The following is an 11,170-nucleotide window of genomic DNA, read 5'->3' as shown; positions in this document are numbered from 1 at the left end:
GCGCAGGAGGCCTGCATGTTCCAGGCACTGCTCAGAGAGCGCTGCGCCGCATAAACCCGACTTTTCTGCCCACCTCCCTATGAATTGTGTTTTTTCGCCTCTTTCTCTGTAAATGGTTCTCAGCATCTCCAGCCACCACCACCTCCACCCACCACCCACATAACTTCCCCCTGATTCTCCTGTTCCTCAGATTATCTGGTAGCTCTCTCTTTATTCACAGATCCATTTCTGGAAGGAACCTCCACTTCTTCACCACCCACTCACTCCTTCAATCCTGGAGATTTGCCTTCTGCTCTCTTCCGTTCCAGAAACTCTTTTTCTAAGACCAACAGCTGATATTTAACAGCTGATAACAATGCATACTTGTCTGTTCTGTTAAGGCTCCAAATATGGGTCACATGGTTTTATATTGTTTAGTGATCACAGACCTCTTTGACAATCACGTAAAAGCTGTGGATCCTGTTTCCAGAGCAATTACATCCACATGCACACAACTTTTTCATAAATTGCAGTAGGGTGCTGCCCTTGCAAGCAGCCAAGCAGGGTTTGGTCCCCAATATCATATATGGTTCCCTGAGCTTGCCATCAGTAAGCCCTGAGCACCACCAGGTGTAGCCCAAAAACCAAAATAAATAAATAAATTGCAAAAAAAAAATGGGGCTGGGAAGAAGTTCCAAAAGGTGGAAGCACAAAAGACTGAAGTCAGGCTGGAGAGATTGTACAGCACCTTGCCTGCACCCACCTGGTTGGACCCCTAGCACCCCATATGGTTCCCCAAGCCTACTAGGAATAAGCCCTGAGCACAGAGCTAGGAGTAAGTCCTAAGCACTGCCAAATGACCCAAAAAACAAACAAAAAATAGGATGAGCCCCTAGCATAGAATGGTCACCCAAGAGCCACCAGAGTGAGCCCCAGCAGCAAACTGGAGTAGCCCCTGAGAACCATTGGGTGTGACCCCCTCTGAAAAATGACACAAAAACTCTCCCTAGCCTGTACCTAAGGAAGAAACTGAGAAAACCCAGAGAGTTAGTTCAGTGGAAGGCTGTGGCCACGCTGCTGACGCCACCCTAGGTTGGATTCCCCCATCACATATGATTCCCCAAGCCCTGCCAGAGTGATCCCTGACCACAGAGCCAGGAGTCAGCCCTGAGCACTGATGATGCTCCTCAACCAAAGAAAAAAGAAGCAGAGAAAGGAGGGCCACGCATCCCACAAACAAATCACACGGAGTATCTTGCACCCAGTGCTCTTTCTTCCTCCCTCCTCTCTTCCCTCCTTCCTTCCTTCTTTTTTTCTTTCCTTCTTCCTGCCACACCCACCAGTGCTTCAGTGCTCTGGGCCATTTTTAGGGGTTCTGGAGAATCACCCAGGAGGCGGATTCCGTCCTGGGCAGAGGCCCAGAGAGCTCCAAGACCCAGGCAGCAGGCTCAGCCCTCAAGCACTACCAGCTGTGGCCCAAAAATAAAGATCAGGAACTTGAGAAACAAAACAAGGGCACCTATTAATAAGTGGGAGACAGATTGAACTGTGTCTGGGGAAGGGTCGGAACCTGCTCTTGCATGAGAAGGAAAGCCATGTGGGCTGGAAAGGGGAGCTGTGCTTTGAGCAGCAAAGTATCTGGGAGCAGCAAACATCATGTAAAAATGCACTACTGGGGACATGGCATGGATAGAGCAGAGGCTCCACGTGGGACAACAGAATGGGCAGTTGAGGCCAGTCTTAACCTTGGGGACTGAGGCGGCAGCATCCTTAACTGGCGCTCTGGCCACGGCAGGTTCGGCTTTGCTGGGTCTCTGCCCAGGGGTCCCTTAGCACCTGCAGGACCTGCCACAGCGCCATCCCCAGCGAGACTGAGTCCAGGATGTTCGTAGGCCCAGAAACTCCTGGCAAACCCAGGACTCTGACAGTCTTTGCTCCAGCTCCCCGCCGGTCTGGCTGGGACTGACCAAGGCTTCTAAGTGTAGAGCCCTGTTCCCTCCCCCCCCTCTCCCCTCCCTGCTCTCCCACCCACTTCCCAACTCTCTGTCTTCCTCCTTCCCTACACCTGCGGGCTTTCTGGGCTAGCAACCCCCACCACCACCACCACCAGCAATTAATAACAAATGCTTTTGAAATGCATGCCAAGTATATTATAAAATTATTGCAAGTAAAACTTAAACTGATAGCACTCGATTGTACCTTAGAAAAAGATTCCAAGCATAATTCTGTTACCAACTAGGAAGTTAAGAAATATGACGGTTGGGGCCGGAAAGACAGTCCAGGCGGTCAGGAGCTGGTTTTACACCCTGTTGACCCAGGTTTAATCCCTGGCCCCACAAAGGATTCCCTGACACCACCGAGAATCACTAAAGGAATGACCCCAGAGCCCCACAACCTCCAAAAATTCATAGACGCTTTCATTGTATTTAAAGTGTTGAAATAGTTTTAATTTTCTTCTGGTTTTCCTAATGTTTACATAAGAAGGATTTAGTTTGAAAATACTAACTTTGCTGATTTAAAAGGCAGAGTTTAGCTAATGCTGGTGAGGCCCAGGATAACTCAGTAGGGGAGCCTTATGGGTCCCCAGCATGGCTCCACCTGAAGAGTGACCTTGGCGGCACCACCCGATGTGACCCCTAGTGCCACATTCACCAGGGGTGTGCAAACACAACTAAAGTGTGAGGCTCCCAACAAGTACTGCAGTCACGTGTGTGCTACCCCCAGTCACCACCACAGCAACATAAACATTTTAAAGGAAGGGAAGCAGGGTAAATAGGGATTAAACTATGAGTTTAGGGTGGAAATTGTAAAAATGTTTTTTTAAAGGAATGTGATAGCTGAAGGTAGTGAGAAAAACACCAGGGGTCATTGCATGAGTGAATTTTCTATAAAATGAAGTCTTTTCTCTGACTTAAGTTGAGATTAAATAAGATCCTAGTGTCATTTGGGACATTTCTTTATTTAGAGGAGGTGATTTTTTTTTTTTTGAGAGCAGTGTCATCTCACAAGTGAAAGTAATAATGGTTTGCATGGCTGGAGCACAGCGGCCAGAGACAAGTGTCACAGGGGAGCTTCAGCAAGGCGACAGCAGCTGGTGCCCTGGAAATCCACCTTCTGCATGGCAGGTTCCTGAGCATACTTACTGTCTGCATGCCTGAGAACATTCTGGAAGAATGGAAAGACTCACCTGTCATGGCAGGATTGAAAAATCTCTCTCTCTCCTCTTTCTCTCTCTCTCTCTCTCTCTCTCTGTCTCTCTGTCTCTGTCTCTGTCTCTCTCTGTCTCTCTCTCTCTCTCTCATGATGTCCCAACTTGATATTCAGAATGAAACAGAAACCAACGGGACAGACCATCTCTCAGCATCAGCTACACAGAACCACTCTTCTGGTTTTGTCTGGCAGGGGGAACTGCCCATATAATGTTGGAGGTGCGTTTTGTGTATCTATTAAGCTGACAGAAGTGATCTGGCCATTGAATTTCTATTTTCCTACAGTTATTTGAGAATCAAAGTGTTACATGAAAGTAGTTTCAAACAAGTACTTGGTTGACAATTTCATTCTCATTTTTAACCCAAAAGAATTGTTTCATCCTTTTGTTCTTTACAGTTTCCCCACTTTAAGGAATAACTGGCATACATTGCTGTATGTTTAAATCATAGAAAATGAGGATATCATTTTCTCTTAAATTAGATATATGTAGAGATTGCAATATTTCAATAACATAAATTCAAATGATCATCTTTCCTTTAGAAAACAATTTTGTAGTTGTCCTTACCTCCAGCACTGCCACTATCTGTGAAGTTACACTTCCACGTTCTTTTTCCCATATCATTTTCCTCCTTGCTCTACAATCACAACTTCTTACTTTTCCACGCCATGCACACTTCTCCAACCCTTTACTTCCATAGAGACATTGGGTCTCTTCCCCCAAAAAATAGAAGTCATCAAAGGCTGCTTATTTTCTGATTTCCAAAGCTTTCATTTCTTTTATACCTGAATATTTTATCCTTCTCCTCTCTAATTCCTCTTCCCCCCATATAATTCCTGCTCTGGATTCTTCTCTCCACATTCTATCTCCCTTTCTAGTAAATTATTCTGACACTAAACAAATATGTGTTGGTATCTCTCAGCTGCACAAAACTATCTCTGACAACAAATAAGCCCCCTAAATGGCCAGAAGTGGTCCTTGAACACAGCTGTGTGGAGTCCAGCCCCTTCTCCCAGCTTCATAAAACTACTCTTTCTTTGTCTTGCAGAAAACTCCTTGAAATATCCTATCTCGACATGCTCTTCTGCTCCCTCACTAAGTCACTCTTTCAATTCCAGCTTTTGTACCTTCACAAGTCTGTGAGATTGTGTTGTCACAATCGGCTAAGCACTTACGTAATCTGAGCCACTGGCTTCTTCAGTTGTAACTTGACTAGATTCTTAGCAGCATCTTTCTCGCTGGAAAGACCATCCATTCTGAGCTTTCATGCTGTCACTGTGCAGAAAAGAACTACTCTGCTCACAGGCCTGAGATTTCTATTCTTTGAAGGAGCATGCAAGCTTGGCATTTGGTTAGCCAAATGGGAAACTAAATTTCAGCATTGTTTCCACTGTTCCTTAACCAATAACAACAAATCACAGTGTCTACGCTGTGTAAACATGTGCTTCATGCAGAATACCTACTTTCTTTTTGAGACTCGAGTTTTATAAGCACTTTCTGCCTCCGAGAAAAATCTTGAGTATTGTCCTATTAGCTTCCCTGAGCAAAATGACCCATGTTGCTGCATTTTTACTGTTGGGGAAAGAGTGTGAGCTGCATGAACCCTAACAGGAGGAAGAGAACATCAGGAAGCCTGGCAATGGCCTTTCCATACTCCACCTACTCCCCTTTGTGGTTCAGTGTTGTGTGTCCTTGTCACTGTGATGCTCTGTGCCATGAATATAACTATACACCTATTCCAATAAGCTCTCCTGATGGACATCCAAATATACAACTGTCCTGAGACCCCTGATCCCACTGTGTTTTGATTTCTTTATTTCCTAGACTCCCTCATCAGCTTCTACCACTGTCCCAGTAGAAATAACAAGATTTGACTCTTTGTGATGGTTTCTTTTGATATTATTTCCTAGCTGATCTTATTTGGTCCCTTAGTGTAAAATGTAATATCCTCTACACATTGACACATTTATCTTAATTCCTGCCTCTACCTCTAGAAACTGATATCTGAAAACCTACATGAATCTTCACTTCAGATCTTGTAAGCAAACACAAAACTTAACATGAAACTCGTGGATGCTTTTTCACAAACCTGCCCTATCCTCTGTTTCCCGTGTCAGTGAGGACTCCATTCTACATGCTGTTCTGAGAGGCAAAGTCTGCAAGGCCTCCCTTTCTCTGCCCCCATTCTATTAGCAAATCTTTTTAGCTCTACCACCAAAATATTTCCCAAATTTGACCATTTCTCACTAACTAGTACTGAAATAAACTGTCCTCATTTTTCATCAGACTATTGACATAGTCCCCTAATTACTCTTCCTACTTTCATTCTTTTGTATATATATATATATATATATATATATATATATATATATATATATATATATTTAAAGTTCCCCTACTTTTATTCTTATCCTCATAGAACCTACTCTGTATCCAAGAATTAGATACTCTGGAAGTTTCAAATTGTGACTAAAACTTATTGTTGAAATTGTGTGTATTGGTTTCATTGCACTTGGAGTAAATATTAAATTTTAGCCCAATTACCAGAGAGAAAGTACAGGTTTTTCATTGTGAAAAGCTTGACTTACGTTAATAAGTGAAAGTCAAAGTACTTGGAACAGAATGAGTGAAGCAGGGATTTAGGTATTAGATGTAGGACCAGGGATAAGGCGCAAAGAGCTGGAGTATAAAAAATACAAAGGGCACATGCGTGGGAAGGGGTGATGTGATGTGTGTTGTTTGTGGGCTCTCCGGGCAGCTTTCTCTCTCTCTCTCTCTCTTTCTCTCTCTCTCTCACTCTCTCTCTCTTGCCACTTGTGTTCAGTGTTCTTGAGCCGCTGTGTATGGACAGGATCGGGATGGCTCCTCCTTGTGCTCTGCTTCTTTGTGTGCCGCTGTGCTCTCTTCTGTCTGTCTCTCTATCTCTGTCTCCGTCTCTGTTTCTGTAGTCTCTCCTCTGGTCTCTTCCGACCTCTCTCTGTCTCTGTTTCTGTGTCTTCTCTCTTGCTTCTGTGTCTTCTCTCCACTTCTGTCTCTTCTTGCTTCTGTCTTACTGCTCCCTTTCTCCTTGCTTCTGTCTTACTGCTCCCTTTCTCCTTGCTTCTGTCTTACCTCTGCCTGTGTTACAGTCTTAGTATATATAGCAATCACATAGAGCGGTAACACAAAGGTGGGTTGAACATTAACTCAACAAAGAGGGGGAAAACCACTTCTCTGGAGATTAACAAAATCTCATCTAACGAGATTACTCCAGATTACTAGGAGATCCGCTCAAGGGTGGGATCCAAACAAGGTGTGTCCCTTTCTTCCTTCCTCAGCTAGTAATCCACATAATTAGTTGTACTAAATCTACTTCTAATATTTCTAGCAATGAGCACAGTAAGAGATATATCAAACTTAAAGTTTGGTTTTTCTTGAGGACATCTCACTATATATTCCAAACCACAGTCCTCAGGCCTAGTTAATCTTCCTAACCCCAGCAGGGTCCTAGTCTCATCGTTACTTTTGGGTCATGACAGCATTTGTCTATGACCATGCTCTCAACTTACAGTTGAGTATTGTGGCGCTTTGGCCAGGCCCATTTCGATGCCAGGGTAGCTCATAGCTTGCCCTGGGTCCATTCCATCCCTCGTCGGGACCCTGCTTTTAGAGTGCTGGAACTAAGGGCAACTGAGTCAAGAAAGCAGATGCCCAGGAGTAAATATTATTGGAGTCAATCAGCTTCCAAGTTACAAAGCATAATGTTAACTGTCTTCCCGTGTCCATACAGAAAGGACATTGCTTTAAGGTTAACTAAGTCCCCTGAGGCAAGGACAAACCCAAGGTCATCCCACACTTGAGGACACATTTTGCATGAGGAAATCTCAAATTTGACCTCCAGTTGTATACAGTCCTTGGACACTGCTTAGAGCAACCCTTGAGTACCAAGTCAAGAGTGATCCCTGAGCCAGGAGTGATCCCTGAACACTACCAGGTATGGCCCTGAAACAGAAAGAAAGGAAAAGAGAAAGAAAGAGAGAGAAAGAAAGAAAGAAAGATAGGAAGAAAGAAAGAAAGAAAGAAAGAAAGAAAGAAAGAAAGAAAGAAAGAAAGAAAGAAAGAAAGAAAGAAAGAAAGAGTAAGAAAGAAAGAGAGAAAGAAAAGGAAGGAAAGAAAGAAAGAAAGAAAGAGAGAGAGAGAGAAAGAGAGAAAGAAAGAGAGAGAAAGAAAAAGAAAGAACGAGAGAAAGAAAAAGAAAGAAAGAAAGAAAGAAAGAAAGAAAGAAAGAAAGAAAGAAAGAAAGAAAGAAAGAAAGAAAGAAAGAAAGAAAGAAAGAAAGAAAGAAAGAAAGAGAAAAAAGAGGAAGAGAGGAAGAAAAGATAGAGATGTTCTGGCAAGAAAAAAATTATTTCTTGCACAGTCTCTCTGGAGATGACTGAGGTCCTTTGGAGGAATCTGAACATGGTTAAAACCAACAAAACTGGCTACTTTTAATCATTCACAGTACATCACTGAATACTTCTAAATGCAGTCACCTAGAAGAATCTCTTCTATATTAGGGGAAAATAAACTTGCTTGGCTTTTTTTCTTTTGCCTTCTAAAATGATTCTTATCCAAATGAAATTTGCTAATCATTGATATTACAGAATTAATAAAATATTATCCCTTCCCCCCCCAAAGAATAAAAGGAAAAACCCTACTGCCACCAATAGGCTTCTGGCTGCAGCACCGCCACATGTGGCCCTGTGGACCCTGAGTATGCACCAGGATTGTCCTGGTGGCTCCCAACTCCTCTGAGTCTGAGCATCTCTGCATCACAGACAGAGCATTGAACCATCTGGCCCTTTTGGCCAATATCAAGTAGCACAAGTGGTGTCCAAATAGAGCACTCTATGGGAAGCCCCTGGGTCCCCAGAAAGACTCTCTCTGCTAGTGGTCACCCAAGCGATCCGGACTAGCTAACTCATCACTACCACACAGTAGTATCCAATTTAGCATCCCTTATTCGAAACTCAGTGTAACTCGTTGCCAAATGAGGGTTAAGGATCACAAGGAAATGAAACGAGAAGAGGATGAATCTCACCCCTTAAGCTTTTGAAGTTAGACATAGCTTCCTCCTTCTACCCAAGCCTTCATAATGAGGATTTTCTAAATCTAGCAAACGGGTTCAAATACTAAGCAGTCAGAAATAATAACAGATGCTCGCTATTCTAAGTGTTCTGAATAAAGAAAATGTAGTATATTTTTAGAAAGATCATGTTGTAAGAAAATGAGACAAATGTATTCTTTCTATTACTAATTCTAAATTTAAGAACTGTCCAAAACATTTACTCTTTGTTCTTGAGAGAGATGCCTTTTCATTCAAACTTTGGTTCACAGAGGATCTTTGTTTCTGTTTTGGGGACCATATCCAGTACTCAGAGGCTACTCCCAGCTCTGTGCTCAGAAGTTCACTCCAATGGTGCTCAGTGCTGGACATCAAACCAGTCCTGGTCGTACGTTAAAGCTTAACCACTGTACTAACTCTCCCCGCTCCCAGAGGAGCTTCAGAGTGGGTGACACCAGCGTGAATGAGCCTTTCTACAAGCAAAGACCCTAAAATTTAATGAGTTTGTGGGGGACATTGTTTTGTGAACTGGATTTTTTATGGCATTTATGGGATAGTGTTTAAAACTGGATTGATTGGGCACTAATAGTAAAAAAGAAAAATCTTTTCAAACTTAACTCAAAGTGGATCGTGACTTCCATGTGGAATATAAATGATAAAACTCCCAGGGAAAAATATCTTAAAATAACATAAGACCAGGCAGAGATCTTAGATCTGATACGAATTTAACCCACAGAAGGACAATTCTGCATAGAGATACTGCGGAGCGGCAGTGCGCCTGGCTTGGAGGCTTGAGGTTGTGCATTTGGTCCCAGCACCACCCTGTGTTGGCAGGGCCCTTCTGCTGCCACTGTCCTATGTCCGTGACACCAGAACAAAAGCACAATCTCTGGCATACCACAACCAATTGCGAGTATGAGCAGTTTAATAAAGTGTGCAAGCTCCAACCTCTGGACATTGCAATGGCAATAACAAATGGAAGGGAAACAAAAATATTTTAATTTTTTTTTTTTGCTTTTTGGGTCACACCTGGCGATGCACAGGGGTTACTCCTGGCTCTGCACTCAGGAATCACCCCTGGCAGTGCTCAGGGGACCATATGGGATGCTGGGAATTGAACCTGGGTCGGTTGCATGCAAGGCAAATGCCCTACTTGCTGTGATATTGCTCCAGCCCCACAAAAATATTTTAAATAGATTCCTCAATCCCTCTCAGAGAATCCAGCAAGCTACTGAGAGTATCGCACCCGCAGGGCAGAGCCTGGCAAGCTACCCTTGGCATATTCGATATGCCAAAAGTAGTAACAACAAGTCTCACAATGGTGCCCGCTTGAGCAAATCGATGAACAACAGGAGGACAGTGCTACAGTGCAGTTTTAAAAGGAAAATTAATATGATCTTATGAACATTTTAAACATTCTCTTTGAAAAATATCTTAGAGGACAAAAAGATGAATTACAAACAAGATACAAATGTTTTCAGGTCAAGTGTCTGAGATACACAGTAACTGTAATTCACAATATAAAGAATTCACCAAATGCAACAGTAAATTGTCAATTAGTATCAATATTAGAAAATAGGCACAATCTCATGGGCTTCACCAAAGAGGGTGGCAAATAAACCCATGCAAACATGATCAAAGTCATTGCCGTTAGGGAACTACAAATTAAATCTGCAACGAGAGGCTCTATGAAAATGGTTAAAATAGGGGCTAGAGGATAGTACAGTGGGTAGGGTACTTGCATGCACCTGACCTGCATTCAATCCCCAGCACTCCATATGGTCCCCTGAGCACTACCAGGAATGATCCCTGAGTACAGAGTCAGGAGTAAGGCCTGAACACTGCCAAGAGTGGCCCCCAAACCAGAATTTTTTAATGGAAAAAAAATGGTTAAAATAGCAGTGACCACTTGACCAAAATATTAGCAAGATTTCTTTATGTTTTGTTGGAGCAAGCAATATGAAGTGAATTTGTTATGTGCCTAAGGGGGCAGGCTGGGGTTGGGAGGGAAACGGGGGACATTGGTGGAGGGAAGGTCACACTGGTGGTGTTGGGACCCTATATGCCTGGAACAACTATATTATGAACAACTTTGTAAATCACAGTGCTTTAATAAAAATAAGATTAAAGAAAATGTTGGAAAGGATGTAGAGAAACTAAGTTATACATACCATAGGTGAGGATGTAAGTCGTATAGACATTCTGGAAATTGGTCTGGAAGTTTTTTATTTGCAAAATGTAACATGTGATCCAACATAACCCAGAAATTGGACTCTTGGTCATTTATCCCAGATAAATTAAAATGTATATCCACAAAACCCTATGGTTGAATGTATGTAATTATATTTTTAAAGGCCAAAACCAACTTGGATGCCTTTTAACAGGTGAAGCAAACTCTGATCAATCCATCCCATAAATGCTAGTAGGCAGAAAAGGGAGAAACTATTGGTAAGTGTAGCAACTCTGACAACTCTTATGGAATTATACTGGAGTAAAAAGACACAACCCTACAGGTTACTTTCTGTATGATTCCATTTATATGACAGACTTAAAATGATAGAAATTTTATAGTTAGATAATAGATTGGTAATTTCCAGGGAAGTGGTGATGGGAGTAATTCATGAAGTAAAATGTGACTGAAATCAACAGGAGGGATTCATTTTTATTTATTTATTTATTTTATTTTATTGAGTCGAGGGATGTACACATTTACATAATTGTTCATGTTCCAACACCCGTCCCTTCACCAGTGTACGTTTCCCACCATCAGTGGTCCCAGCTTCCCTCCTGCGCACCCTCCCCCCACCCTGCCCACCACCTGCCTCTATGGCAGGCACCTTTCTTCTCTCTCTCTCTTTCTCTCTGTCTGTCTGTCTGTCTGTCTGTCTGTCTGTCTG

Source organism: Sorex araneus, chromosome X (assembly GCF_027595985.1).
Source record: "Sorex araneus isolate mSorAra2 chromosome X, mSorAra2.pri, whole genome shotgun sequence".
Lineage (NCBI taxonomy): Eukaryota > Metazoa > Chordata > Mammalia > Eulipotyphla > Soricidae > Sorex > Sorex araneus.
The sequence above is the reverse complement of the archived record's forward strand: the minus strand, read 5'-3'. Positions refer to the sequence as shown.